The sequence below is a fragment of the Heptranchias perlo genome, chromosome 40 (assembly GCF_035084215.1).
Source record: "Heptranchias perlo isolate sHepPer1 chromosome 40, sHepPer1.hap1, whole genome shotgun sequence".
Lineage (NCBI taxonomy): Eukaryota > Metazoa > Chordata > Chondrichthyes > Hexanchiformes > Hexanchidae > Heptranchias > Heptranchias perlo.
Window position 1 is genome coordinate 12,632,493 of NC_090364.1, and position 23,283 is coordinate 12,655,775.

Genomic DNA, 23,283 nt, shown 5'->3' on the forward strand with positions numbered 1-23,283 from the left:
AAGACATTGGGCCTGAGGTACATGGTTGGGTCAGAGTAGAGAGAGGTTTACTCGTGCTGCATCTGACCTGGGAGTGCTTGGTGTTCACAATGGAGCCCCGACTTTAACTAACTCACCTGGTGCAAACGGAGTAGGTTTGTGTCAGAGGCCTGCTTACAACCAGCCCGATTTTATGCTTCATTAAGGTCAATAGAGTGCAAAACTGGGCAGGGTGTAAAACGGGCGTCCGACCCAAACCTGACCCCAACTCGCCCCATTCCCGCCGGCCGGGTTAGCTTAAAATTGGAGCTTCAGTGTCTGAAATGGAAAACTGTCCCATCGCTCAGCCTTAACCTCCCTCATCTTGATCCACACAAAACATAAATGCAATTGATGATTTGTGGCGTTTGTGTTTCTGAGTGAATTACCACTGAGCAGCAATCAAGCTGATTTACATCAAAGGTCTGTCTTTCTCCCTACGCCTCAGTGAGCCCAGCAGTAGTAATGTCCCAGAGGCTCACTGCCCTATTATATACGGTCTAGTTAAGACTCTGTTACTGCCTTCTTAAGAAACGGCCTTTTGCAACTGTCATGTGTAGAGCTCGTTTTGAAATAGCATCGCTTCCAGTTAATGATAGATTTGTCTTTTCATCTTCCAGGTTGGTAAACAAACGTTTGTTCACTGTTTATCCAGAGAGACTAATGCCACAAAGCCTTTCTTCTCCCACAAGACTGTCCTACAATTTACTGATATTTCCTCCAATCGGCGTTTTACGTAGTGCTACTAGGGCCAAAGAACTCAAGTGCAAACTCCGCCAACTCCTAATCTTAACGCTGGAATGTCCTGTAGCCTTGGTTGGGGGCAGAATATCTGCCCGCCTCAAACCAGGCCACTGATGCGGAGGGGGCGAGGGCTGAGGGTGAGGGCCGAGAGCTGGGGCCGCTCTGCACTGTAAGTTCCTGTGTCCTCAGCCTATCAGTTTGGAGGACTGTATGAATTTGAAGAGGTGCACTGGCTTCCTGAAGGGTGCAAGTGGGCCCCGCTGGTTGGAGGGGGGGAAGGGAGTCCAGGCCTGGATCGTGGCCTGGACCCCTGGAGAGGAGGTAAGGAGAACATTTTAAAACGTTTTTTAGAGCGGCCCTCACAGAAAGGGCGCCGAGGGAGGAAGACACCCTTCCTTTTGATGGGCGCCAATTCGTGCTATTCCCACCCGACTGGCACACTCCCGCCACGCTTTGTGACCTCAAGGGAAAGCCAAGCAATTGCGCCACCTCGCGCGCATCCTGGGCGCCCGCCAGCCCGATGGAAATAGGGTGACCTCTGCAGACTCCGATGTGGTCAGTGGCGGAGTTCACTGGTGGGCGCGCTCCTGGTGTAACCGCCAGGAGATAGTGTGCCGGAGAAACTTTAGCCCCGTGGTGTTCAGATATATCGGTATTTATAGATCAGTATTTACTAACAATCAGTGGATTACACGAAAAAAGGGTCTGCGACTCCCAGATATTGGTCCCATGGCCACAATTGGGTACATCGTGTGATAACAGCATCACATCAGCTTCGATTAATATTCCGCCCTTGCCTCGAATCTTGTTTTAAAATAAGTAAACAATTATAATACACCAGATTGTCATTAAAAACCCATCTGGTTCACTAATATCCTTTAGAAGTGGAATCTGCCATCCTTACTGGGCCTATATGTGACTCCAGTCCCACACCAACTTGGTTGACTCTTAACTGCCCTTTGATGTGGCCTAGCAAGACACTCAGTCCGGTCACCGAGGAATGGGCAATAAATGCCGATCTTGTCAGCAATGCCCACATCCCAAGTGAATTTTAAAGAAGATACTAACTGCATTATTATACGTATACCATACAAGCTGATTGTTGTATAGTCATATTCTATTATATACCTTAGACTGACAGTGTTACTGTTACTCCATACTCCAACTACATGTTATTTTCCATTTCTGTAATGTCCGGTATATTGTTATTGTTGTGTTAGGAATGCTCTGGGATTGTCGCATTCTGTCTTGGTCTTGCATCAGACATAAACCAGGGAAAACTGGAGAAAGCCAGTTGTAAAGGGAGTGAAGAAAGTATCAACCTCCACAAACCACAGGAACAAGAGGAGGCCATTCAGCCCCTCGAGCCTGTTCCGCCATTCAATTTGAACATGGCTGATCAGTACCTCAACTCCATTTACCCACCATAGCTCCATATCCCTTGATACCATTACCTAACAAAAATCTATCGATCGTAGCCTCTGTGTAATTTAATGTCTCCACAAAAGAGACGCATGCAGACACTGCAGCACTCAACAGATTAGGTAAATTGTTCTTGAAATTATACAGAGTCCATTAGGTGTGGACTGGTTGGACCAAATGCCGTTTGCCCATACTGTACTTGTCAATTATTTTAGTTTTCTCCAATTAAAATCATCGGTAACTGAAAAACTGAACCTACATTTATATAGCATCTTTCATGTTCTCGGGATGTCCCAAAATGCTTCACAGCCAATGGATTACTTTTGACGTGTACTCACTGCTGTTATGTAAGTAAACGTGGCAGCCAATTTGCGCACAGCAAGATCCCACAAACAGCATTGAGACAATGACCGGTTAATCTAGTTTGATGGTGTTGAGGAATGGATATTGGCCAGGACACTGGGAGATCTCCCTGTGGTCTTCTTCACCTCAGCAGGCAGATGGAGCCTTGGTTTAACACTTAATCCAAAAGGTGGCACCTCTAACAGCACTTCACCCCAGATTATGTGTTCAAGGCCAACAATGGGACTTGAACTCACAACCTTCTGACTCAGAGGCAGAGTGTTACCAACCCAGCCAAGATGTTACATTCTGCCTTCAGCTTTTAAACAAAAATCTATTCCAAACATTTGCTCCCTTTACCTCACCTCCAGTCTTCCATCACTGACGTATGTGATTTCTCTCTGCTATAAATACCAGTTTACAGAGCATCACAAGGGAGTTGCATAACCAAAGGCTTTAGTTAACAGTCTAACCACACAGCAATGCTTGAGCACTGTTTATAAAACAGTGGGTAGTGGAGTGGGTGAATGCACTGCTCTTTCACCTCTGGGAAATGTGATTGAATCCATCCCTTGCCTTCTTCCTAAACATTACAAGATTTTACAACCCAAGTTTGCGATCATCTAATTACTATTTCATGATTTATATTGTCCTTTTTCACGATCTTTCCAGCCTTGGTTTTGTCCTGCACTATCATCCTTGACCCTTCACCTAGGTTTCTCACTAAGAAAAAAGATTAATGCAGTGAAATTCTCTCCTCTCTAAAAATCCTTAAGTGAAATAATTAGGAGCCCCCGTGTGGATCTTAGTGAGACTACAGCACACAAACGATGATCATTTAGGGCTGAATTGCCAATCTTGCTCAGAGAGTTTTTCCCAGTGTTGTTGGTGTGGGAAATGGAAATGTCACGTTGATGCAATTTGGGGTGCTGTTCTGAGTTTGTGGTTAAGACATTAGTAGATTAGTAAAAGGAGCTTAATTCTGTGCTTGGCTCTGACCTGGGAGTGTTTGCTGCTGACACTTGGGGATAAAGGTGAAATAAATTGTATTCTCAACATGAAGCATTTTGATGAGGACAAGTCTTTGCAAACCTTATCGGTCTGTCTGTCTCTCTCTCTCTCTGTCTCTATCTCTCTCGCTCTGCGTCTCTGTATCTCTCTCTGTCTGTCTCTGTTTCTCTCTCTCTGTCTGTCCCTCTCTCTCTGTCTCTATCTCTCTCTGTCGCTGTCTCTCTCTGTCTGTCTCTGTCTCTCTCGCTCTGTGTCTCTCTATCTTTCTCTGCCTGTCTTTGTTTCTCTTTCTCTGTCTGCCTCTGTCTCTCTCTCTATCTGTCCGTTTCTCTCTATCTTTCTCTCCCTATCTCTGTCTGTCTGTCTCTATCTCTGTCTCCATCTCTGTTGCTATCTCTATCTCTCTCCCTTGCTCTCTGCCTCTCTGTCTCCTAGCTCTCTCTCTCTCTCTCTCTCTGTCACTGTCTCTCCCTCTCTCTGTCTCTCTATTTAATTTCCCAGATTTTTTCCCCCAAATTGGCCTGGGTTTTTATCTGTTTTTTTTGCCTCACTCAGGAGATCACATGGTTTTGGGTGGGGTGGGGAGTGTATATATTGTGATACAAAAGCTATCTCAATTGTGTGGGACATGCTGGATGGTCAGAGGGTCTTTTCCGGTCCACCATTGTTTGTATATTCGTATGTCTCTATCTCGCTGTCTCTATCTCGCTGTCTCTATCTCTCTGTCTCTATCTCGCTGTCTCTATCTCTCTGTCTCTATCTCTCTGTTTCTATCTCTCTGTCTCTATCTCGCTGTCTCTATCTCGCTGTCTCTATCTCTCTGTCTCTATCTCTCTGTTTCTATCTCGCTGTCTCTATCTCGCTGTCTCTATCTCGCTGTCTCTATCTCTCTGTTTCTATCTCGCTGTCTCTATCTCTCTGTCTCTATCTCGCTGTCTCTATCTCGCTGTCTCTATCTCTCTGTATCTATCTCTCTCTATCTATCTCGCTGTCTCTATCTCTCTGTCTCTATCTCTGTATCTATCGCTCTGTCTCTATCTCTCTGTCTCTATCTCGCTGTCTCTATCTCTCTCTATCTATCTCGCTGTCTCTATCTCTCTGTCTCTATCTCTCTGTATCTATCGCTCTGTCTCTATCTCTCTGTCTCTATCTCTCTGTCTCTATCGCTCTGTCTCTATCTCTCTGTCTCTATCTCTCTGTCTCTCTCTCTGTCTCTATCTCTCTGTCTCTATCTCTCTGTCTCTATCTCTCTGTCTCTATCTCGCTGTCTCTCTCTCTCTGTCTCTATCTCTCTGTTTCTATCTCGCTGTCTCCATCTCTCTGTATCTATCTCTCTGTATCTATCTCTCTGTCTCTATCTCTCTGTCTCTATCTCTCTGTCTCCATCTCGCTGTCTCTATCTCTCTGTCTCTCTCTCTGTCTCTCTCTCTCTGTATCTATCTCTCTGTCTCTATCTCTCTGTATCTATCGCTCTGTCTCTATCTCTCTGTCTCTATCTCTCTATCTATCTCTCTGTATCTATCTCTCTGTATCTATCTCTGTATCTATCGCTCTGTATCTATCTCTGTCTCTATCTCTCTGTCTCTCTCTCTGTATCTATCTCTCTGTCTCTATCTCTCTGTCTCTCTCTCTGTCTCTATCTCTCTGTCTCTATCTCTCTGTCTCTATCTCTCCGTCTCTCTGTTGAATATATTACAAATGGCATGTCAGTGCATGCAGATGTCACATTGCAGATGTCACATTGCAGATGTCACACTGCAGGTTTCGCACTTTGTTACAGAAGCAAAAGAATCTTAAAATGAAGTGTGTTTCTCTGCTGGAGCCTGAAACTGATGAGCACATTCCAATTTGTAAAGTTCCCTCGCCAACAATAATGACACCAGGAATGACCTTTGGATTTGTTTCCTAAACAATTAGATTTTGTGGCCTTAAGAGTTCCCCCATACCAGCAGAATACTATAACCCCAATTTTGAACTGGGGGGAGGGGGGACGCGGGCCAGTGTGGGGGGTGGGACCTGCAAAGAGTTCAGAGTGAGGCCCCGGCCATTTCTTGAAGACAAGTCCATACTCCACATGACCTCAAGAATGTCCCCACTGGCCCTGATGTGCAGGTATGAGTTCAATAATGGGCCCAGGTTAATAAACAGAAAACCCATTCTGTTCATCACTTTAGTTGCTGGAATTATCCTGTGCCTCCACCTGTAAAAAGGCAGTAGAGGATCACGTCAGACTTTGTTTCAGTCTTTGCCTGTCAAGCAAATTGATCTAACATTAGAAAAAGAAACAAATAAAGTGTAAAGCAACACATGTACAGTTATGATTCAAATTATACTATCTAGCCCTTTGAAAGGAAATGATCAAATGTTTGCAAAATTACCATTCTTTTGAATGAATATTTTTCATGCACTGATTTTTTTCTTCCTATATTTTCTCATCATCGTGAGAGAAACACTGTTCTGACATAACACTTGAAAGTACAAAACTTATTCTTACCGCTATGAACAATTCAACTTACTTAAATGCCCTCAAAACAGTTGCTGGGGCTCCTTTGGATTTAAATGATTGACAACTCAATTCAAAAAAGAACTGTCCGCTATAGACATAACTGAACTGTTCATGGAGCATTGTTTATATTTGAATTATGTGCCTTGGTTGCTCTCTCAAGCCTGTAACCTTTTGAGACAGCCAAAACACAACCTTGCAACATTTGTATTAATTTAAGCTGGGCGTGTGAAATGGACCTGCAGCTTGCTTTTAGAATCCTCACGTATCATTTATGGAATTAAAGGGCAGTCACCAAGCCAAAATTAGATCCAAATACTTCATTTTTGTCCAGTTGATATCGGGCCAGGTAGCACAGAGGGGAACAACAGAGGGAGCGACGTCGCAGGAGGCACTACCCTCGTCAGAGGGTCTAGAGACCGAGGCTCAGCTTCCTGGACCTCTCTTAGGAATGGTGCGTACAGAGGCTGAGAGCGAGTCGTCAGGTGGTCGCAGACATCTGCAGCCTGCTTCATGCCGAGCTGCTCCCCGCTGGGCCTGGCGACATCTCATTACCCGTTGCAGTTAAAGTGACCACTGCCCTCAACTTCTTCGCCTCCGGATCATTCTAGGGTGCCACCGGGCACATCGCCGGGGTCTCTCAGTTGTCTGCACCCAAGTGCATCAGGCAGGTCACCGACAGCTTGTTTTGCAGGGCCTCGCACTACGTCAACTTCCCCATGGATGACCTCAGCCAGATGGAGAGGGCAGTGGGATTCCACGCTGTGGCTGGCTCCCCACGTGTACAGGGTGCATCGAACACCCTTAAGGGCTGGCTCCTCGGGGACAAGGGATACCCCCTGCACACGTGGCTCATGACACCTCTGAGGAACCCCATCAGCGAGCAGCAGTGTCGATACAACGACAGCCACATCGCCACCAGGTCTATAATTGAACATGCGATAGGACTGCTGAAGATGCGATTTCGGTGCCTCGATTGTTCTGGGGGAGCGCTTCAATACGCACCAGCGAGAGTGGGTCACATTATAGCAGTGTGTTGTGTCCTGCACAACATGGCACAACAGAGAGGGGTACCGGTTGAAGAGGCCCCATCCCCTCATTCACCATCCACATCTGCAATGAACATTGAGGAGGAGGAGGATGACGAACCCATGGGCAGAGCAGCGGTTCACCTGGCTGCTCGTGAGGCCAGGAAGTCACTCATATGTGAACGGTTCTCGTAAGATCAGAATGTGAGAAGAGTCCAGTCCTTACACCACCTGGAAAGACCAGCGCCAACACCAGCCGCACCCCCCCTCCGCACTGCCGCACAAAACTGTTCTGCAGCTACACATACACCCACTGTACAGTGACCCACTGGGTGACATCAAGTGTTGCCGCTCAGGGTGAATCTCATGAGGGCCCATCACAAAAGCCAGTCAATGGACAAGACGTGGCAGTAGTGGTGAGAATGATAACATTTAATGTGAGTTTAACAAAAAACAAATATAAATGAAAAACATGACAGTCTGTCAGACACCCTTGTTCATACCCATACCCTTCCTGATCACAAATCAGGATGGGTATGGGTATGAATCAGCCTTTCTCTTCCTACCACTTCTACGTGGTGCATCCCCTGTGGCTGCAGCAGAGGTAGTGGCAGGTTGCTCATGTTCATGGCCTGACTGCTTAGATGCTTTCGGCCTATGCCCACTGGGCTTTGGAGCCCGTGAGGGCCCCGCCAAAGACTGCTCCACCTGCACCTGTGCAGGGGCAGACTCGGCCACCTGGAGAGGAGGCAGCATTGCAGGTACTGGTTGAGAGGGGGGCAATGGGTGAGACGTGGGAGCACTTTGAGTGGTGTCCACACTTCCATGTCCCCTTTTGCCATCATCCCTCCCCTGGGCCAGGCCCACATCACTCCTACCACCCTGCTGGAGAACAGTTTGGAGGACATGTATAATGCCTTGGAAGCCCAGTTGTAAAGTTTCTGATGCCTGTTTAAGGCGGCAGAATGTTGTTCACCGTGAGTCCGAATGGCCATTGTTAGGGCCTGAATGGACTCATTTGTGAGGTGTGCTTGAAGCTCCATGAGAAGCTAGCCTTCTCACCATCGCAGACATTCCCGCACTTACCTGCGACACTATCTCAGACATTTCCGCAGTTACGTGCAACACTATCTCAGACAATTCCTCACGTCCCTGCGACACTATCTCAGGGATTCCCTCACGTACCTGTGCCACCATTTCACTAATGCAGGAGTTGGATTCCTCCATCCTCTGCGCTATTGTGGAGAGTATATGTGGCACCTGTTCCAGTACCTAGAAAATGTGCTGCTGTCCCTCCATCATTCTCCTTTTAAAGGATGGCCCCCAGGATTCAGCATCTGCGTCCAGCTTAGTACAGCCTGGAGAGGAGTGCGCCCACCGACGTGGACTCTCCACAGATGCCCCTGCTACCAGTGTCTGCTCGTGCTCACTTGTGTGTGGTGACTCATCAGGTGCCAACCCAACTAACTGACTACTAGGACCCACCGTGGTGTGAGTATCAGCGCTGGTGGATGGCTCACTAAGATGTGACGGTGCACCCTCAGAGACCGGGAGCTCCTCTGAGGAACCGCCCTCTCCCGTCACTGCGGTCATGAAGGGCCTGGAAGAGAACAGAAGGCAATATTAAGCATCATTACAGATGTGTCATGTTGCGATGAGCATACTGAGGTGTTCAACATGCCAAGCATTGTTAACATCAATTCATGTTGCGTGTGATGAATGTTAAAGTTGTGTCACCAGACGTTTGTGGGGTGCCAGTCTCAGCATCCCCGACAGACAGGTACTCGAGGGTGCGGCTGATCCCCAGGGCCTCCTCCTCCGTGTCTGTGAGGACCACTAGTTGTGGCCCCCCTCCAGTCCTCGCCCCCTCCTGTGCATTTTGCGCTCTCTTCTAGAAGGGGAGAAAGTACAGATGTGTGAGTGAGTGATGGTGAAGTGGCCAGCCGACGAATGCATTGCTTTGGGTGAGGCTGACCATTAAAGAGATGCATCAGAGGGTGAGTATGAGACAGAGACATCACACTGGATCAGGATTGGGGTGAGTGGTAGTGGGGGAGTCACAAATGGGGAGGTGAGGAAGTGCTCAGGAAGTGAAGGTAAGTTGAGGATGAGCCTTAAGTGGGTGTGAGGAGTGATGTGATGGAGTAGTCTTGGCAGTGCAGAATGAGCTGGGGGATGGGCGGGTGATGTGCAACACGGAATGCAGGAGAATCAGTAAGTGTACTCACTTTTGCTGACCTAGTTAGGTCATTGAAAGGCTTCCTGCACTGGACGCAGGTGTGGGAGATGCTGCTGCTGGTGACCTCCTCTGCCACCTCAAGCCAGGCCTTCTTGGTGGCTGAGGCAGGGCGCTTCATCTTGTCGGCCGGGTAAACCAGTTCCCTCCTCTTCCTCCTCCCGGCCAGTAGCACCTGAAGTGAGGCATCACTTTATTTTGCTCTTTGCTCCAGCAAAATCCTTTGAAGGAATGGCCCTTTAAATCCAGATGCTCCAGCTGACAGCCTGTCATGCGGGTGCGCAGTCTGCCCACTGCGCAGCTTTCGGACAGCAAATCCGGAAACGAGATTAATGGCCGTCAATTAAGTTGCGATCGCGCGGGGAACGGTAAGTTTTTATTATGCGGGTTTGCCGCGCCCGTTGACCCCCCCATCCCCCGCCGCCCTTTTAAAATCGAGCCCATGGACTCTAAACCACTCATTTCATTGCCTGAGGAGAAACTGTGCAAAGTTTCTCTTTCAAACAAAACTACCTGTCCAAACGTTGGACAACCCAGAGCCGCTGCCTTTCTTGGCCTGTCCATTCCAAGGCCCCATTTCCTCAGGAGCCATCGTGTCCCACACAGCAATCGTTTATTCCCATCTGCAGTCCTGTTCCTAACGGCGTTGGGTGGCTAATTTTCACCATGGCTGCCTGGGCGGCAATCTGGCCAGCAGATCTTATGCTCCGTTCGATCTGCCCAGGTGGCGGGGCCACCTTTCTGAAGGTGTTGGCGAAAGGATGGGCCTTTGAGTGGGAGCCTGCTCCACAGATCCACGTGGGAGGGAAAAATTCCATCTGGCTTCAAGGCTTTATTGGGGTTTGTAATCTTTGACACTACTTAGGAACAGGAGGAGGCCATTCAGCCCCTCGCGCCATTCAATTAGATCCGCCTTGGTTCCGTAACCCTTGCCGAACAAAAACCACAGTTTTGAAATTTTTCAGTTGACCCCCGGCCTCAACAGCTTTTTGAGGGAGAGAGTTCCAGATTTCCACTCCCCTTTTTGTGAGGTTGTTCTTCCTGACGTCACCCCTGAACGGCCTGGCTCTAATTTTAAGGTTACGCCCCCTTATTCTGGACTCCCCCCACCAGAGGAAATAGTTTCTCTCTATCCACCCGATCAAATCCTTTAATCATCTTAAACACCTCAATTAGATCACCCCTTAATCTGGTGAAGAAGAGCCGTGTTAATCTGAGAGAGATGTAAATCCAGCGCTCAAAATGTCACGGACCATTCAACAATCTGCTCACAGGTCGGGGTAAGAAAACCAACTTAAAAAGGGACTGAATGTTTGCTACTGCCCAGTCAGCTGGAACTCTCCTGACATTGTCTGCGGACAAATGAGCTGCAATCGATCTCCCAGCAGCAGTTAATGGTTGAGAAAAAAACATTTTGCTTTTGCGTCCCTCCCCCCAACCATGTAGGCCAAATACCCAAACCGATTTAGGCCACAGAACTACCATAAAATGCCATGTATGTGCTGCAGCTGTGTGCAAGTCACCTTCATTTATTTTTAACCTTCTTCTCCTGTAAAACCCTTTACGTCGTGACAGTGAATAAGTCACTCACCCATGTTTAGACGATGTTTAGAGTGCGGATTATATACAGGGTTATCACAGAAGGTGTTGGAGTTTCTTATTCCAATTGGAGCTGAGGGGGTGTCCTATCTTTGGTGCATTGTACAGTAATGGTGGAAAATTTGGCTATGGCTTCTCACCCCGGTGTGGAGGAGAGAAGGGATTCGTCCCTCAGTGCTTTGTGCTTTAACCCTCTCCCCCAGTACAAATGTCCCCTCTTTGTGTTGTGTGCATCATGGCAGCTAAAACTGCTGGACTCAAGAGACACAACTCAAGTCATTGAAGGAGTCAGCAGACCCAATGGTAGATATTTATTGAGATCAGTGCTAGCCGAGATGTTGGCTTTGGCCTGTTTCACAAAGAGTCATAATACTACCTGTGAGAAGCTCACTAATGTACATCATCTCTGAGACAATCTTGGCTTTCTTTGTCTTGGGGGTGGGGGGAAGGATGGATTTTCTCCTCAAGATAAAGGATGTCAGTGATTTGCAAATGAAACACTTTTGTTCCAATTTTTGTTACCAAGTCTCAGTGTCAACAACAACAACTTGCATTTATATAGCGCCTTTAACATGGTAAAATGTCCCAAGGCGTTTCGTGAGCGTTATTACATAAAATTTGACACCGAACCACATAAGGAAATATTAGGACAGGTGACCAAAAGCATGGGCAAAGAAGCAGGTTTTATTGAGTGTCTTAAAGGAGGAGAGGGAGGTGGAGAGGTTTAGGGAGGGAATTCCAGAGCTTAGGGCCTAGGCAGCTGAAGGCACAATGGCCAATGGTGGAGCGAGTAAATTCAGGGATGCGCAAGAGGCCAGAATTGGAGGAGCGCAGAGATCTCAGAGGGTTGTAGGGCTGGAGGTCTAACTCCAAGTATAGCACAACTGGCCTTACTGTAAAGCTTCCTTTACTCTGCCCCATCAATGCGTCTCAGGCCAAACCTCAGAGGAGCACCTTCAAATGAACTGTTCCAGATAACACAAGGGCCTTCCTTATGGCCTCTCTGAAACTGCCAATTTTGTGCCACTTTTTCTGAAAATGGGGCCAGTTTTGTGCTGTGTGCCCCCGTCTTCAATGAGCTGGGCTTAGTTTATCGCACGCTCACACTCCGTGTGAGACCCTGTCAGCCAGCAGAGAGAGAAGATTTTCATCCTAATAGTCTGAGATGGCTTCATAGCCGGGTCCCAAAGATGAAAGATCAATATGCTGACCCACTGGCACTTCACAGTTCTCCAAGGCCTCAATGTTTCCTGATTTCACACTGCTGTGTTCTGAGTTTTGGGAGCTGGAAGAGCTGAGTAATCTTCCAATGCTCACTGTTTAGGTTCAGGACACCCCATTGCATCTTTCTAGTTGAATGGTCCCACTTGTCAACGTTACCATTTTGTACCCAAGAATGTCTTGAGAACAAGAACAAGAATGAGGAAAGGCCATTCAGCCTACTCCTTCCAACTGATCACGAACAACCTCATGGATTCCCGCCAAAGAGATGAATATCCACAGGAAAAACTGCCAACAAGGGGAAACTCTGTGGCATTCTCCTTGAACCTACTCGAGCGAAAGCACCAGGATATCTATTGAACATCACAATCCACAATAAAACTTGCAATAATATTACATGTATTTACACAGCGTTACAACATTTAAAAATGCTTCACATAATGAATGACTGTTTTTTGTGAAGTATACTTACTGTTACGTAGGTAAATGTAGCAGCTCTTCTTCACGAGCTCTATCTCCAAGGGGGCATTTACACTACATAGGAACAGGAGTAGGCCATTCAGCCCCTCCAGCCCGTTCTGCCATTCAATTAGATCATGGCTGATCTGTATCTTAACTCCTTTTACCAGCCTTGGTTCCGTAACCATTAACACCCTTGCCTAACAAAAATCTAGCAATCTTAGTTTTGAAATTTTCAATCAACACCCAGCCTCAACAGCTATTTGAGAGTTCCAGATTTCCACTTCCCTTTGTGTGAAGAAGTGCTTCCTGACATCACCTCTGAACGGCCTGGCACTAATTTTAAGGTTGTGTCCCCTTGTTCTGGACTCTCCCACCAGAGGAAATAGTTCCCATCTACCCTATCAAATCCTATAAGCATCTTAAACACCCCAATGAGATTATCTTCTAAACTCAAGGGAATACGAGCCTAGTCGAATCTACAAGTTTAGTGATTTGTTTTTTGTCTTTTATGCAACCCCATGCAGTATAAATTTGGTGTTAAGGCTCAACTTGACTCCAGAGTAGAGTGGAATCAGACTTCCTCCTCCAAGAAGTTAGATCCTGACTTCAGATTCAGGCTCCCTTTACATTAGAACTGTCGCACTGGTATGAAGCAAGGCTACTTCACACAGCAAACACAACCACAAACAAACCCAGATGACCAGGTCATCTGTTTTGGGTGATATTGGTTGAGGGAGGAATTTTGACCAGGACACCCTGGAGAACTCCCTAGGTGCTAAATTGGACCAAGATGGCATCTTGGCTGCACATGCACGTTTCCAGCGTCACATGCACCGGACGCCATCTTGGTATAGGAGTTAGTGCGTGCGCAAATACTGAACGCCGGAAGCAGGTAAAGTAAGGAGAAAGTGCATGCAATCAGTGTGCAACCCTGATTTAAAGTGATAGACACCATTTTGGACCTTAACGCTGAACTCAATGCACTGTCTTAACCACGCATACCTGAACATATCTTAGAGTGCCTGGAGGACCCCCAACCACCGCTATTTAAAGGGACCAGGCAGGATTTATAGATTAGTTGCTGGATTATTGCTTCTGTTCTACACTCCCCACCTTTCCGCTCGCACAAGACAATCAAATGGCCGTCCATCTGATTGCACATTGTTGTCCCCCTCAGCTCATTGCACAAATAAAAACCACCACCAAATGCAAATTCAAAGTCACATTTATCAATGAATAAATGAAATTATGGAAACAGGACAGAACTTTTCATCCTTGTGCATTGCCTTAGTGCCTTTTGTTCATGTGCCTTTACCTATCCTAGTGCTCCTACGAGGTGCTTCCCCAGTGGCTGGAGCATGTGTGGTGGGGGGGCTGCTGGCCTTCAATGGAGGAGCATGCAGATGGCCTTGGAGGATGACCTCGAGCAGCTCTAGGCCGGGAGGGCCCGGCTCCAGACTGCACCATCTCAGCATGGGCTGCAGCAGTCTGGCCTGGCTGGCCGAGAGGCAGGGGTGGGAGCAGGAATGCTGTCGTCCTGAGAGAGGACAGTAGGTCCGACTGCCATGGCGCCATTGCCACTCTCCCGAGGCGGCGTCTCAGCAATCCTGGTGATCAGCTGGAGAACGGATTGCTGGAGTGCTGTGATGCCCTGGAAGGCCCGTTCCACAGTGGTCCCCATAGTCATGATAGCAGCAGTCTGAGCTTCCATTGCAGCAGTCTGAGCAGCAACCGTAGCTTGCAGACCTTTGATGACATTGGTTTGTGCTGCAATGGAAGCCGCGACATCGGCCATCAGGTGCTGCATCATGGTGGGTTCCACAGGTGCGCTGATGGAGGTGACCACCATGTTGGAAAGGATGGGCTCCAAGCTCTGCGCAAAGCCCTGTGCCAAGTTGGAGCTGGACTCCTCCATGCCCCTTGTCATTGTGCGCAGGCTTTCTGGCAGGCTTTCCAATGCCCCAAACATTTGTTGGTGTACGCCCATCAGCCATCTTCTGTAGCCTGGCCCATCGAAGTCCTCATTTGACTCCTCTGCAGCAGAACCAACGAGTGACCTTGCCCTCCGGCGAGCTGGCACCTGTGGTATCCGTTCCCCCCGCCCCGGCTCCTGCACACTTGTGCCCGGTGTCTCACCACATGCAGATCCCTCCTCTAAACTAGCCTCTAAAGGATGCGCAGTGTCAGTCTCTGAGCTGATGGAAGCAAGTGACGGTGTGGCTTCAGTGTCCCCCTCCTCCTCCTCCCCCTCCTCCACCACCTCCTCCTCCTCCTCGGGTGCCGCCACGTGTTCTTGGGTATCTGCAATGACAAAGGGAAACAGGTTGAGTTGTGGAGCGGGGAGAGGAGCAAGTAAGACGTGCGTGCCGACAGCATCTCCAGCACGCGAGTCAGAAAAGATTATAGGAGGAGGGAGATGTGGGAAAGGAGAAGGAGCATTAGATATGCAGAGACCCCCTTCGTCGGGACCTCCAGCGCAGCATGTTGTCACGGCTGCAATGACGGCCCACCCAATGATCCAAAGCACTGTCTCCTCTAGGGGGGGTGAGGATGTGTAAGTGTCCCCGTCCACACTCAGGTCGCTCCTGCTGCCGGCTGTTATACGCCACCTTCTCCTGCAAGGTAGAGGACAGTGTGTCAGTGAGTATCCTGCAAGGTGTGTGGGTGATATGCCTGCCGTGACCAAATAGCTGCCAAATGTGGGTGACCTGTGAGTGGTGGTTGTGCGGCCTGCAAGTGTGGTACTATGTGCGGGTGAGATGCAGCATGCTGAGTGCAGCATTGCGTATGGGTGGGCAGTGTTTGTTGGTGGGTGGGTGACAGGGGGTGTGATGTGTGGAGTAGTGGTGCAGTTGGTTGGATGTGCCACTTGACACTTGCGTTCACTCACCTTGACCACCCGTGTCAAATCATTGAACTTCTTCCGGCACTGCACCCATGTGCGTGGTGCCATGCTCCTGGCATTCACTTCCTGCGCCACAGCCTGCCAATGCCTGTGGAGCTGCAGTCTGGAGGTCTCCTGCCACTTGCATGTACATGTTGGCCCTCCTTTCGTTCACCCCTTCCACCAGGGCCTCCAGTGCATCATCCGTGAAGCGTGGGGCCCTCTCTCGCGCCGGTCCTGCCGTCCTTGCGGCCATCTTTCCCTCCTCCTAGTGGACTGTGCCTGTCCCATTTAAAATGTGCACCTGCACCTTTAAGAGGTGCAGGCTGCTGATGACGTGCGCTGTGCACGCCCCATTTCCGACTTCCTCATTCTCCGTGCAGCCTCTCAGCAGCGCAGATCACGGTGGCTGCACGGAGATATCATGGTAAGTAGCAGGCAGCTCGAAATTCACGTGCTACCTGTGTAGGGGCCATTGGGCGCAGGGCAATCGCCATCATGCTACCCGCGCCCGAAAATGGGCCCTTTCGAATTTTTTTCCCCCCCCCCGTTCCTCCTCAAACAGTGCATGCAATCTTTGATAATCTCATGAACTAGTGGAACAGACAGAACCTTGGTTTAACATCTTAACTGAATGCTGGCACCTCGAATGCAGCGTTCCCTCAGTGCTGCACTGAGGCACCAGCCTAGATTCTATACTCAGGTCCTGGAATGGGGCTTGAACCCATAACCTTCTTACTCAGAGGCAAAAGTGCTACCGACTGAGCCACATTGACACTAACAGGCAACAGGAGTGATTTTCCGTGGGGATTCTCCCGTTGGCGGGGAAGCTTTGACGGAGGAGCCGCAGAAAGCCTGGAAAAATGGTGCAAACACCATTAATCTGAGGTTTCCATGGATCTTCTGTCAGAGTTACGGAGAACCCCCACAGAGATTCAACCCCAACCTCCCACAGTTGACACCCCCATGTATTCAGCAACATAGGATCCATAAATAATTTGTACACCTCTCTATACCTGCCTTTATGATGTCCAAACTGTTCCTTAAACATTGTACAACTGCTGAGTTACTCATTAAAAATAAGGCAGGAGCGTGGGTTGCTTATTTTAAATAAAGGATCAGCTTCTGCTGCCTGGCTCACTCTCTGTAATCTTTTTTCATTCATTTATAGAATCATACAGCACAGAAGGAGGCCATTCAGCCTTTCGTGCCTGTGCTGGCTTTTCAATTCTACTCCTTTAGAAATAAACCCCATTGCTTTGTTTGCATTTTTTATGGCCTTGTTAACCGGCTTTACTAATTTTAATGATTATGAATCTGAACCCCTCGACCCTTTTGCTCCTTATTATCCAAGGAGCATCTCGCCTCCTTATTCCTCCTACAAAAGTGCATCACCTCACACTGGCATTATGTTGCACTAAAATGCCAATTGTGCCATTGCACCCCACTGTACTATGTGGGCATCGGAAAGTGACTCACATAATGTGCCACCATTGGAGGGGCTGCCCCTTTAATCGGTAAAGCATGGCGCTCTGTGATTGAAATACATGTATTATACATGTAGCACTCTTGCCCCTCAATCAGAAGGTTAGTCAGTTCGAGTCCCACTTCAGTAGCGTGAGTACAAAATCCAGGCTGACACTTTAGTGCAGTACTTAGGGAGTGCTGCATTGTCGGAGGTGTTGTCTTTTAATGATAAACCGAGGCCCCGTCCGCCCTCTCAGATGGACGTAAAATATCTCATGGCACTATTTCGAAGAAGAGCAGGGGAGTTCTCCCCGGTGTCCTGGCCAATATTTATCTCTCAACCAACATCAGTAAAACAGATTATCTGTCATTTATCACATTGATGTTTGTTTGAGGGACCTTGCTGCTCGCAAATGAGCTGCTGCGTTTCCTACAGTGACTACACTTCAAAAGTACTTAAATGGCTGTAAAGCGCTTTGGGACGTCCTGAGGTTGTGAAAGACGCTATATAAATGCAACTCTTTCTTTCTCAGAATTAAAGCAAGTTCACAATTTCCTTTTGACATCTTTCTAAATTACTATCAATAGCAAACGCACAGGACCAAGTTCCCAAGAATTAGTGGGAATTAGCACTGCATTTCCACATTCTGCCTTGTTTCCACACACCAGGGGCAGGCCTGGACTGCGATTCTGTGAAGTTCAAAATTCTCACAGCAGCAGTTTCAATTAAAGAGCGAGCGATTGTGTCGGTACAACTCCTCCTGAAGGTGAAGCAACAGAAACATATCAGAAAAGCACAGAAAGCATGCAGTACATGGAGCTGCTGGCCCATGCAGACTTACTCGATGTGGAGCCCAGGCAAGGTGCGATCCCGAGAAGGATTTGGGTGAGGAAGGAGGGAGGGAGGTCACACAAGTATGGCCACTTCCTGTGTCCTCTTCAAGGTCCCATTTTCAGTTTAAGGAAATGAGATCTGGATCAGATAGAGCCTGGCACAAACTGAGGCTAACAGCTGAGGGAGCCGCAGGGAGGCTGTTTTCTCTGCTCTCAGTATCCCACTGACGAGCTTTCGCCCTCTCTATTCCTGTCTGTTTCTATATCTCTTCCCCCTCTTTCTCTCTCCTTTCCCTACACACCACCGATCTGGCCTACCTCCAGCCTGAGAAATCCCTCCCTAAAGACTTGCTTCAGCCAATCTGCGCTTTTTTTGTTGCAGGATAGGAGAATTTTTTTTTCATCCATCAGTTGTCAGGGCAACCAGCTTGCCGAGCTGCTCCATGTGGTGCTGAGGAGAGAAGGGGAGAGAGAGAGAGAGAGACAGATGTTTGAAGCCTCACGTCAATGCGTGACCTATAAACTCGCAGAGGCAGGGTGAACAGATGCAGAGATGGGCTGAAAATTTCCAGGCTTTGTGAGACTTTACATTGCCCCTGGCAATGGCTGGTGTTTATGAACAGTTATCAATTGGCTGTTCTCTCTCAGTGGAGCGTCAGGCACCGTTGAGCTTTGTGGATTTTAGATAATTTTATACGGAGCATAGAATTAAGACCAAAGCAATGATATTCTGTCACATACATAGTATCCCTAGGTAGCAAGCCAAGACAGACCAGCATCAGTTCACACAGTTTAATGAACCCCAGCCTGTGCAGATTTAGCTGATCTCAGTCAGGATCGCAGTAATGATATTAGCATTGGCCTCAGTGCCCTTAGGCTACAGAATGGGAATAACCAGTCAGGTCTCCCCCTCCTGGTTGCTATCCATCGCCTCCTGCTGGCCGGAGGGCAGGCCAGCGCCTGTGATGTTGTATCTCAGTCGGAGCCACCATCTAAAGAAAAGGAGACCTTCCTCCACCCCACAAAAAAATTGATCATCTTCGTTTTTCATAATGAAATACTGCAGGATTCTGGAAAAATCCAACTTGGCACCAATTATTAAAAATTTGTTCATGGGATGTGGGCGTCGCTGGCGAGGCCGGCATTTATTGCCCATCCCTAATTGCCCTTGAGAAGGTGGTGGTGAGCCGCCTTCTTGAACCGCTGCAGTCCGTGTGGTGAAGGTTCTCCCACAGTGCTGTTAGGAAGGGAGTTCCAGGATTTTGACCCAGCGACAATGAAGGAACGGCGATATATTTCCAAGTCGGGATGGTGTGTGACTTGGAGGGGAACGTGCAGGTGGTGTTGTTCCCAAGTGCCTGCTGCTCTTGTCCTTCTAGGTGGTAGAGGTCGCGGGTTTGGGAGGTGCTGTCAAAGAAGCCTTGGCGAGTTGCTGCAGTGCATCCTGTGGATGGTCCACAGTGCGCCGGTGGTGAAGGAAGTGAATGTTTAGGGTGGTGGATGGGGTGCCAATCAAGCGGCTGCTTTGTCCTGGATGGTGTCGAGCTTCTTGAGTGTTATTGGAGCTGCACTTATCCAGGCAAGTGGAGAGTATTCCATCACACTCCTGACTTGTGCCTTGTAAATGGTGGAAAGGCTTTGGGGAGTCAGGAGGTGAGTCACTCGCCACAGAATACCCAGCCTCTGACCTGCTCTTGTGGCCACAGTATTCATGTGTATTCACTTATTTATTAAGTATTCCGTGGTGTATTTCGGGTAGGATGACATTACTAAGGATAGTTTTTGTATCTATGGATCAAAAACAGAAAATTCTCTGAAACACTCAGCATCTATGGAGAGAACGGATGAGTTAAAGCTTCAGGTGTAGACCCTTCATACAACAGGTGGATCAGGGCGAGATTTGGTTTGTGTTTCAGCCAGTGTCACAGATGATGAGTATGCTTTAGGGTGCTCCTGCATCAATTTTATTTCCCAATGGATCAATGCACTACATCAAGTGTCAGATGCAATACATGGAATGGATCAATTCCTCCACATCAAGTGTCAGATGCAATACATGGAATGGATCAATGCACGACATCAAGTGTCAGATACAATACATGGAATGGATCAATGCACGACATCAAGTGTCAGATGCAATACATGGAATGGATCAATTCCTCCACATCAAGTGTCAGATGCAATACATGGAATGGATCAATGCTCTACATCAAGTGTCAAATACAATACATGGAATGGATCAATGCTCTACATCAAGTGTCAAATACAATACATGGAATGGATCAATGCTCTACATCAAGTGTCAGATGCAATACATGGAATGGATCAATTCCTCCACATCAAGTGTCAGATGCAATACATGGAATGGATCAATGCACGACATCAAGTGTCAGATACAATACATGGAACGGATCACTGCTCTACATCAAGTGTCAGATGCAATACATGGAATAGATCAATGCTCTACATCAAGTGTCAAATACAATACATGGAATGGATCAATGCTCTACATCAAGTGTCAAATACAATACATGGAATGGATCAATGCTCTACATCAAGTGTCAAATACAATACATGGAATGGATCAATGCTCTACATCAAGTGTCAGATGCAATACATGGAATGGATCAATTCCTCCACATCAAGTGTCAGATGCAATACATGGAATGGATCAATGCACGACATCAAGTGTCAGATACAAACATGGAACGGATCACTGCTCTACATCAAGTGTCAGATGCAATACATGGAATGGATCAATGCTCTACATCAAGTGTCAGATGCAATACATGGAATGGATCAATGCACTACATCAAGTGTCAAATACAATACATGGAATGGATCAATGCTCTACATCAAGTGTCAAATACAATACATGGAATGGATCAATGCTCTACATCAAGTGTCAGATGCAATACATGGAATGGATCAATGCACTACATCAAGTGTCAAATACAATACATGGAATGGATCAATGCTCTACATCAAGTGTCAGATGCAATACATGGAATGGATCAATGCACTACATCAAGTGTCAGATGCAATACATGGAATGGATCAATGCACTACATCAAGTGTCAGATGCAATACATGGAATGGATCAATGCACTACATCAAGTGTCAGATACAATACAGGGAATGGATCAATGGACTGTATTTTGTTTCCCCTACACTTTGTGTGAAAAAGTGATTCCTGATTTCACTCCTAAATGGCCTAGCTGTAATTTTAAGATTTAGCTCTCTTGTTCTGGGTGCCCCCCACTGAAGGAAATATTTTCTTTGTATCTACCCTATCGAATCCCTTCATCATTTTAAACACCTCGATTAGATCACTCCTCAACCTTAAAAACTCAAGGGAATACAAGCCAAGTTTATGTAACCTGTCTTCATAATGTAACCCTTTAAGCTTTGGTATCAGTCTGGTGAATCTGCGCTGCACCCCCTCCAAGGTCAATATATCCTCCCTGAGGTTTGGTGTCAAAACTGAATGCAGTATTCCAGATGGGGTCTGACCAAGGCTCTGTACAACTGAGGCATCACTTCCTCACGTTTGTATTCCAATCCCCTTGAAATAAAGGCCAACATTCCATTAGCCTTTCTGATTACCTTTTGTACCTGTGCATCAGCTTTTAGTGATTTATGTACATGGACACCTAAATCCCTTTGTTCCTCCACAGTTCCTAGTCTCTCACCATTAAGAAAATATTCCTGATTAGTCTTTCTTGGGTCCAAAGTGGATGACCTCATATTTGTAGATCTCTCTCCCCTGAAAAGCTGTCAATTGAAAATTTCAAAACTGAGATTGATAGATTTTTGTTGGGTAAGGGTACTGAGGGCCATGGGACCAAGGTGGGTAAATGGAGTTGAGATGCAGGTCAGCCATGATCCAATTGAATGGCGGAACAGGATCGAGGGGCTGAATGGCCTGCTCCTGTTCCTATGTTCCTAAGTGCTGTGACGATTGTTGTGGTTTTCGAATATTGCAAAGCAGGCATCCTCTTGTACACTTGCAGTATTGCCATGTGGAAGGTAGGAGGTGTATCCAATGACACAGGGAAAATAGGGATCAGTATTAAAACTGGAGTGCTTAAATATTCACAAGGCAAAATAGTGCGGATGCTGGAAATCTGAAATAAAAACAGAAAATGCTGGAAATACTCAGCAAGCCAGGCAGCATCTGTGGGGAGAGAATCAGAGTTAATGTTTCAGGTCGATGACTCTTCATCAGAACTGGAAGAAGTTGAAGATTAAACAATTTTTCAGCAAGTACAGAACCAGGCAAAGTGGGGGGGGGGTGGAAGGGGAGGGGAGGAAAGAATAAAAGGGAAGGTCTGTGATAGGGTGGAGGGCAGGAGTGATTAAATGACAAAAGGGGTGATGGTGCAAGGCAAGGAGGGTGGTAATGGGACAAGTAAAGAAACAAAAGATGGGTCTAGAGCTGTAAATGGCAACATCAGAACCATTATCAGCACCTGCCGTCTGACAAAATGGGAGCAGTGGTTATGATCTGAAGTTATTGAAATCAATGTTGAGTCCAGAAGGTTGTAAAGTGCTTAATCGAAAGATGAGGTGCTGTTCCTCGAGCTTCCATTGAGCTTCGTTGGGACAGTGTAAGTGGCCAAGGACAGGGCGGTCAGAGTGGGAGTGGGACGGGGAATTAAAATGGCAAGCGACCGGCAGATCAGGGTCACGCTTGCGGACTGACCGGAGGTGTTCAGCAAAGCGATCACCCAATCTGCGTTTGGTCCCCCCCATTGTAGAGGAGGACGCATTGTGAGCAGCGAATACAGTATACTAAAATTGTATACTCAAAGAAATTAGGGTAAAAATAGCAGAGCTGCGATAGTATCGATAAATTAAAGAGATGAGACAGGTTATGACACAGAGGATGGAGGATGAACAAGTTTTTTCTTGTGTCCTCTCCAGGATTGCATGTGGTTTTAGAAAAGCCTCCCAAACAGAAGGTTAGTGTAGGCTTATCTGTTGTCAGAAGCTTGTGTGTTCAAACCCCACACCAGCAGTTGAGTGCTTAACTTGGGCTGACACTTCAGGACAGTATTGAGGGAATGCTATGTTACTGGGGAGGCTTTTATTCAGATGAAAAGTTAAACTGAAGTCCTTTTCTGATTGACATTGAAGATCTCTTGGCACTATTTGAAGAATAACAGGTGGTTGACTCTTAACTGTCCTCTGAAGCGGCCAAGCAAGTCTAGGGATGGGCAAGAAATGGCAACCGTGCCCACATCCTGAGAATGAATAAAATCCTGGAATGATACTTAGCATGAGTAAGTTTGGGAAAGAAAAACAAACATCTTTGAAATACAAACATTTCCCCTGTAGTTATCCTTCAATACTAACATAGACCAGGCAGAGAGGGCGCGTACTCCTGTATTCACAAGCTGACGGTCCTCCAACCCGTAGGTGTCGCTGTGGCTCTCCATCTGCCCCCTCGCCAAGAGGCCGCTAATTTTATTAATTTATTACGAATGACGTCTTTCCACGACGACGTCCT